Source organism: Phyllostomus discolor, chromosome 9 (assembly GCF_004126475.2).
Source record: "Phyllostomus discolor isolate MPI-MPIP mPhyDis1 chromosome 9, mPhyDis1.pri.v3, whole genome shotgun sequence".
Classification (NCBI taxonomy): Eukaryota; Metazoa; Chordata; class Mammalia; order Chiroptera; family Phyllostomidae; genus Phyllostomus; species Phyllostomus discolor.
Window position 1 is genome coordinate 62,080,190 of NC_040911.2, and position 9,154 is coordinate 62,089,343.

The following is a 9,154-nucleotide window of genomic DNA, read 5'->3' on the forward strand; positions in this document are numbered from 1 at the left end:
AACTGGAGGAAAAACAACAAAGACAGCCCAGAGCAAGCAGAAGGAAGGGAATAACCAAGATCAGAGCAGAATTAAATGACATAGAGACTAAAAGCACAATTCCAAGGATCAAGGAATCCAAGAGTTGGTTCTTTGAACAGATAAACAAAATGGACAACTCTTTAAGCAGACTCATCCAGAAAAAAAAAAAAAAGGAGAAAACCCAAATGAACACAATCAGAAATGAAAGAGGAGAGATTACAACTGATATCACAGAAATACAAAGGACTGTAAGAAATTACTACAAAGAACTGTATGCCAAGAAATTTGAAAACCTAGATAAAATGGACAAATTTCCTGAAAAATATAATCTTCCAAAACTCAATGAAAAAGAAGCAGAAAGCCTGAAAAAACCAATAACAGCAAAAAGAAATTGAAGCAGTAATCAAAAAACTCCCAACACACAAAAGCTCTGGTCCAGATGGTTTCACAGGAGAATTCTACAAAGCATTTAAGGAACAGCTAATCCCTATCCTTCACTGACTATTTCAAAAAATCCAAAAAGATGGAAGATTCCCAAACTCTTTTTTTGAGGCCAATATCATCCTAATTCCAAAACCAGATAAGACACAACAAACAAAGAAAACTTCAGGTCAACATTGCTGATTAACATTGACGCTGAAATCCTCAACAAGATTTTGGCAAACCGCATCCAACAGTACATTCAGAAGATCATACACCATGACCAAGTGGGATTCATTCCAGGGATGCAAAGATGGTACAATATTCGCAAATCAGTAAATGTAATACATCATATAAACAAAAGCAAAGACAAAAACCACATGATCATATCAATAGATGCAGAAAAAGCATTTGATAAGGTACAGCACCCATTTGTGATAAAAACAGTTGGCAAAGTGGGAATAGAGGGAGCATTCCTCAACATAATAAAGGCCATATATGAGAGGCCTACAGCTAACATCATACTCAATGGGCAAAAATTAAAATCTTTTCCTCTAAGAACAGGAATAAGACAAGGATGTCCACTTTCACCACTTCTATTCAATATAGTACTGGAAGTTTTAGCCACAGCAATCAGACAAGAAAAAGAAATAAAAGGAATCCAAATCGGAAAGGAGGAAACAAAACTGTCACTGTTTGCAGATGACATGATAGTGTACATAGAAAATCCTATAGACTCTACCAAAAAACTGCTTGACCTAATAAATGAATTTGGCAAAACAGCAGGATATAAAGTCAATATCCAGATATCAAAGGCATTTCTGTACACCAACAATGAAACAGCAGAAGCAGAAATCAAGAAAAAAATCCCAATTGAAATAGCAAAAAGAAAAATAAAATACCTAGGAATAAATCTAACCAAAGAGGTAAAAGACCTGTATTCAGAAAACGACATAACACTGAGGAGAGAAATGAAGGAAGACACAAACAAATGGAAACATATACCATGTTCATGGATTGGAAGGATTAATATCATCAAAATGTCTATACTACCCAAAGAAATTTACACATTCAATGCAATACCTATTAAAGTCCCAATGGCTTATTTCACAGACATAGAACAAATACTTCAAAAATTTATAGGGAATCATAAACAAGCCCAAATAGCGGCTGCAATTTTGAGAAAGAAGAGCAAAGTAGGAGGGATCACAATACCTGACACTAAACTATACTACAAGGCCACTGTAAGCAAAACAGTGTGGCACTGGCATAAATAAAGGCACATGGACCAATGGCACAGAACAGAGAGCTCTGAAATAAACCCAAGTCTCTATGGTCAATTAATATTTGACAAAGGAAGCAGCAACATAAAATGGAATAAAAACAGCCTCTTCAACAAATGGTGTTGGGCGACCTGGACAGAAAATGAAACTTGAGCACCAACTTACATCTTATACAAAAGTAAATTCAAGGTGGATAAAAGACTTAAATATACCATGGCACCATTAAAGCCCTAGAAGAGAACGTATGCAGGAAAATCTCAGATATTACACGAAGAAACTTTTTTACTGACATGTCTCCCAGAGCAAGGGACATAAAGGAAAGAATAAACAAATGGGACCTCATCAAAATTAAAAGCTTTTTCACAGCTAAAGAAAGCAGTATCAAAATAAAAAGACAACCAACTGCATGGCAAAACATATTTTCCAATGATATGTCAGACAAGGGTTTAATCTCCAAAATATATAAAGAACTTACACCCCTGGACTCTAAGAAGACAAGGAATCTAATTAAAAAATGGGCAAAGGACTTGAACAGACACTTCTCCAAGGAGGACACACAGAAAATCCAAAGACACATGAAACGATGTTCAATATCGCTAGCTATTGGAGAGATGCAAATTAAAACCACAATGAGATGTCACTTCACACCAGTCAAAATGGCCATCATAAACAAAGCAACAAACAACAAGTGTTGGAGAGGTTGTGGAGAAAAGGGGACCCTAGTGCACTGTTGGTGGGACTGCAGACTGGTACAACCACTATGGAAACAGTATGGAAGTTCCTCAGAAAACTGAAAATGTATCTGCCTTTTGACCCTGCAATTCCACTGCTGGGACTATACCCTAAGAACACTGAAATACCAATACAAAAAACCTTTGCACCCCAATGGTCATAGCAGCACAATTTGCAATAGCTAGATGCTGGAAGAATCTAGGTGCCCATCAGTAAATGAATGGATCAAAAAACTTTGGCACATTTACACAATGGAATTCTATGCAGCTGAAGGAAAGAAATAGCTTCTACCCTTTGCAACAGCATGGCTGGGGCTGGAAAGCATTATGCTAAGTGAAACAAGTCAGGCAGTGAAAGACAAATACCACATGATATCACCTTTAACAGGAACCTAAACAACAAAATAAGAAGCAAGCAAAATATAACCAAGGACCCTGAAATAGGGGACAGACTGACAATGACCAGAGGGGAGGGAAGAGGGAATTTCAGGGTGGAATGGGTAGGGTTTACAGGAACAAATTTGGAGGACACGTGGACAAAAACTAGGGGTGGGGGTAATGGGGGGTGAAGAGGGAAGGGTTGGGTGGGTGGGCTGGAGTGGAAGTAAGTGGGAGAAAACTGTACTTGAACAATGATTAAAATAAAAAAAAAAGAAATCACTGTCATTATATGGCGTGGTAGGATTCCCAATGCAATTAGTATTCTTCTTGTTGAACCACTGAAGAAAAAAAAGACAGTTCCTGTGCATTTGTGATCCAAAATGAAAGATAGAGTAATTTTTCACAAACTCCAGGTCTGCTCTTAGTGAGGTCTGTGAATGTGGCTGAATACAGGGGAGTTAGGGCTACTCAGGGGATGATCTCAATCAAATGGGTAAACTGAGGCTGACATTTGTTAAGCTAGGTTGTTTTTGGAAAAGACCAGATCTGAAGGTTTAAATGAGTGTCAAAGTACAGATGTGGATACTTCTCAATAATAAAAAGACAGATTACTGTGCAAATGATACAATTGCTTAAGAGAATGCCATGAAGGAAGGGAGTGCCATGAGAGGATTTGGATGAGGGAATAAGTATAGGCTTTTCAGCCAAAAGTTGAAGTTTTGACAGGTGAGTACCTGAAGGCAGAGTCTCAGCCAGACAAAATGCCCTTTGCACAGATCCTGAAGTAACCGAGGATTGAAATCCTACTGGAGGATGGGACATGGTCAGTATTGTGCCAGGGTCTTAGGACTACAAAGTGGATTATCAATGCTATCTACCTAGCCTTGGGCAGCTTTTAAGGGTTATGAGAAGAGAACTTAAATGTCTTGACTCAGCCTTTAAAGTCCAATTCTTCCTCACTTAGAAGTTTGTTTCCCCCCCTGCAGTTGTAGTGTACAGAACTGTATGTGCAGAATTCTCTCCTTTGAGAGGTTGTTGTTTAGCTGTTGATCCCCTCAGGGAAGCCTTAGCAGCAGAGGATGCCCAGGTCACATTCTTTTCAATGTAATACGTATCTAGCGAGTCCTCCTAAATGCAGGAATATAAAGACCCAAACAACTATGCCCATTCTGGGGCCATCATTATGTTTGGTTGAGGCCATTGTCCAGCCTTCATTTCAGCTCAGCTTCTCCCTCTGACCACTGCTTCCTTTCCTCTACGTATGCTCCTCCCCTCCACTCTTTACCCCCATCCTCCACTACTCCCTCCATTCTACATTTCATCCAACCCTCTCTTCCACTCCTTCCTACCCCCAATTCTCTAATCCTTTCCCCCATCCTCCAATCTCTTTCCCATCTTCTACCACTTACTCTTACTGTCCACTTCTCCCCACCTCCACTGTTTTCCCCATTCTCTGCTTCTGCCTCCCCAATCCTTCACTCTTTACTTCCTCCTTCTACTCTCCTGCTCCTCGCACCATTTCTTCTCATCCTTCATGTCATCCCCTTTCTCTACTCCTTCACCCTACTCCATTCTTGTTTCCCTCCTCTTCTTTCCCCATTCCATTCTTTCTCCTCCTCTACTTCTTTACATCATCCACTCCTTCTTACATCCTCTACTCACTCCTCTTTATTTATTTTCCTCTGTACTTCTCCTTTGTCCTTTCCTTCCTCTTCTTCTCTCTTTGCACCCTCTTCCACTCCTCCTCCCTCTCCTCAATTTCTTACTTCTCTACTCTCTACTTCTGGTCTCCTCCCTTCTTAAAAGTGTTAATCCCAAGTATGCTTCATTAAATCTTGCAAACTAGACTTTTCCACAATTCAGCTCCTGCAATTGTCACCAATCCTCAGATTTGTTATCTGTCAAAATGAATAAAAAATTATAATAAACCTCCCTAGCATACTGTGAGGATAATATGAAGTGTTTAAAGACCTTCAATTGTGAACTCATGTCTCTCACCTAGGCCTTCTTTAAAACCTCTGGCGGAACCCGACCTCTGAGCCCTAGAATCAGCAGAGAGTGAGACAGGTCCAGGTCTAGACAAATGGACCTGAGGGAGGCATCATTCTCACTTCCCTATTATCTTGTATGACCATGTTTGAAATGATTATTTTGTAAACAGTTGTTGATTTGTTCCCTGCCATCTTAGGAAAGTCACTCATGGCCTTTGAACCTAAACATCTTCATTTTTTTAATCTTTTCTTATTCACTGAATCTGAATTATTAGTAAATTATAAAACAAATAAGTAAACAAAGGAAATCTTATTAGGTGTTTATTACAGCATTATTTTCAGTATAAAAACAATTTAAATGACAAGAAAAGTGTGGAAAATTCATGATGGAATATTATACATCCCTCAAAGTTATATTTTATAATAATATGTAACAAGTATAATTACCATTTTTAACCAAAATAAATCAGCTTTACAAAAACACTACAGATATTTGATTTCCAACTATGTAGCTATGGTTGTAGATAAAGAAAGATGTGAAAATAAATATCATTAATTTTTAAAATAACTGTAAAAATAGACATTAAAATATTGGATGTTGTCATTGTTGTATAGATGAACTGAGTGGTTTAATTATTTCTTTATATGTTTATGTATTCCCTGAACTTTCTATAGGAAATATATATTCCAGCACATATATTTATCATTTAAAAATACATAGACAAAAATGACAGCCATAAGCCATGAAGGATTTTTTTTGTTCTTTTTTAAACATCAGCCTTGATTACTTGGTTAAATCACAGCCATTCCCTTGTTCTGCCAAGGGAGGAAAAGGTGTCACAGGGTTAAGTGAATTCATTAAAATCAGAGGAAAAGCCCTGGCTGGCGTAGCTCAGTGGATTGAGCATGGGCTGGGAACCAAAGTGTCCCAGGTTCAATTCCCAGCAAGGGTACATTCCTGGGTTGCAGGACAGAACCCCCAGCAACCGCACATTAATGTTTCTCTCTCTCTCTCTCTCTCTCTCTCTCTCTCTCTCCCCCCTCCTTTCCCTCTCTAAAAATAAATAAATAAAATAAAATAAATAAAATCTTAAAAAAAATCAGAGGAAAAGATCTCATTAGTCTCAGCACCTTATTTCAGCTACATAAAGTAATGCTTATCAAAGACCAAAACTTTATCTTTCTGGAGTCTAAATGTGGCCCATACTGCTCAGTTAGTGAAAGTTTTCCCACTCTTCCCTTTGTTAATGTAAAAAGTGCAGAAACTCAGAATACCAGTTTAGGTAGTCTCACCCTGAACTTTTAGAATGAAAAAGCTACAGTTCTCATGTCACTAAAATGTCATCATATTTCATAAAAATGCACCACCATATGCCTTCTTTTTTTCCACTTAGGCAGCTTTCCATGGCTGCCTATTGGTGATTGACTTGGTCTTGTTTCTCCACCTTTCTTTGGTGCTTGTGCCCCCATACAACTAGGTACGATTCAGTTCCAAAGTTTGTCTATAATCCATATGTCTAACATCTTTAGATATGTACAAATTGCAGCCTGATAAATTGCCACATCATACTGGATGAAAAATAAACACAACTGAGGGAGGAACTTTGCTTAGTTTCTAGGACTCATCTTTTACCTACAAAAAATAGCTAGCTGAGGGTTTTGCAGCTACTCTAGCTTTGCCCAAATTTAGGTGTTGACTTAAGCAGTCATTTGGTATCTATAGCTCTTTTATGCTTACTCAAGAGGTTAGACGCTGCCTGCTTGGAATTAGGGTTTCTTGGGCTTTTGAAACTGGGAGTAGGACACCAATAATGTTTGACCTAAGAAATCAGTTTGACTTTTATTACAGGCATAAAACTCCTTCTCCCCATTAGAATTGAAAATTAATTGGACAGGCAATGAATGGTTACAGGCATTTTTGGACTACTACTGGGTAATGTGCTAAAAAACAGTGGTTATGTTAAAATCTTAGGATGAGTATGACCCTTGATGTATAACTAGTGGGTTAGTTACTTTGAGCATTTCAATGTATGTCTTTATACAACATACAATGTTATGGATCTATGAAAAATAGTCATTTGCTCCAGCCTCCCCCCTACAAAAAAAAAGAAAATCAGTGGTCTAATTCGAAGTGAATTCACTGGATCTATGCCATGACACTCTATTAAGTACCCTTTAAACATGAGAAATGTTAGCACATATTCAAAGACCTGGGGAACTCACAAGTACAATTAGATCAACCACCAACCCTAGAGCTAGTACCTGGCTTGCAGAGAGGCTCTGTGGTGCAGTGCCTCAGGGTGTCATCAGAGGACAGCAGTAGTAAACCTCATAGAGGTTGCTCTCATTTGGCCAGCATTTTGGAGTCTAGAACGTTCTTCAGGAAAACATATCTCCTCCATTTAGCACTAATTATAACTAGTAGAGATAATTATAATTTGAGCTTTCCTGATATTTGCATTCAGGTTTGCTTCTATGACAATATATTCCTGAATTCAATGATCTATGTTAGGTTTTTATTAAGAGACACATTGATAGTGACAAGAGAACCTGTGACCAAAAGCCCAAGTTGGGATGCCTGAAAAGGAAGTAGGGGAGCCTGGCTATATAGCTCATAATACAATACTGATCTGAAATAAGAGTGTGGGCAATGGTTTAAATATATCATGGACCATCTATAATGTAGATTATAGCCATTAAAATAATTTTGAAAATAGGCCAAAATGTATTGACATGAAAAAGTATTCATGCTAAATTGTTGAGTGGGAAAACCAGTCTAATGAAAAGTCTATAAAGGATGACCTTATTGTGTGTACACACACACACACACACACACACACAGACACACACACCTTTTTTATATGATTTTTTATAGTCCAAAACATATTAGTAATTATGTTTGGGGAGTGAGTTTGTGATGTGTTTTCAAGATTGCTCTATGCTTCTGCATGGCTTAGAGTTTTTGTAGCTGGGTATTCTTTTTATAATTAAAAATATTCCCCTTTCATATAACAGAGAAAAGTCACTTTTCTAATGATTTTCAGTTACCGCCAGGAGGTCCCCGCTCTTTCCTTATTTCCCTGAATAATAAGATGCACCCCAGCTATGAATCCACTCATGTGGCATCTGGTTGTCCTCCAATTTTTGTCTCTCCAGCTGGAATGCAGAGCCTCAAGGATGAGTCCTATTTACAGCTGTGTTTATAGCATCTCATGCAGTTGCCCATACAAGCAAGTGTTCTAATGGTGTCCATCGAGTGAGTGAATGGAAGGCAGAGTGTGTGGAAGTTCAGCTGCCTATGCCAGGTCTGGAATGTGAGCTTACTAGGGAACTTTCAGTGGGGGAAGATCTTCTTTCTCAGGTGACCCTTCTCCCAAGCCCCTCCATTGGAAATTCATTCATAGTTAGCTACCAAATGACCTATGTGAGTGAGTGGCCAGTATGGGGTCAAATCTGGGCATAGCAGCTGACAGAGCTAAAGATAGTGACAGCCCATGTGGGAAGGGAAGTGTTAAAAGCAAGGAAAGTATTGCCAGGGCTGGTTTTCATCTTTGGACTCCACAGCTGTTAACCAGAGCCCTCATCTCAACTACTTCCAGCTTCCAACAAGTCATCTTCTGAGTCTTATAAACATAATATAAATTTAGAGCATCATGATGCCTGCTGGGGGTGGGATGAGAGTTTTCTTTAGACAACTGGAACAATAAGTCAGAAATTAGTTTTCTGTAAATGACCTTAATCTAGTCAGGGGTTCATTGAAGTTGTGGGGAGAAGGTGGTTGCCACTCATAGAGTGGACCCCAAGTACAACTGTCATCTAGAGAGTCAGGTTTTCTGCCCTCCACTCACCTGTGTTCTTCTCTGAGTTCTTATTCAGGACCCGGAGGAAAATGTGACAAAATAATTCATATCAAGATGTAATTATCCTCTATTAACAGTGTCATTACTTGGTTAAAGCAGATTTTGCTGTATGCACTTATATAAGTGTATCAAATCAGCATGTTGAACACCTTAAACTCACATAATTTAATGTCAATTATATCTTAATAAAGTTGAAAATAAATAATCAAGTAAACAAACAAAGGCAGAGGGGATACAATCAGAATTTCTTATTGCTATGGAAGGCCACCTGCCACCTGTCCAGTCAGCTATTTCAAGGGTAGCCCATGGCCAGGTTATCATTTTCAAAGTTCACCCTCATGGAATACTTCACTCTTACTAAAGTCATGAGAATTTTGTATGTAGGTGATATCCATTTATTCCTTGATAGATGTATGTCAAACAACCAGAGCAGTTCCACTCTCCATCTTTCCAGTGGGAGGGTTCAA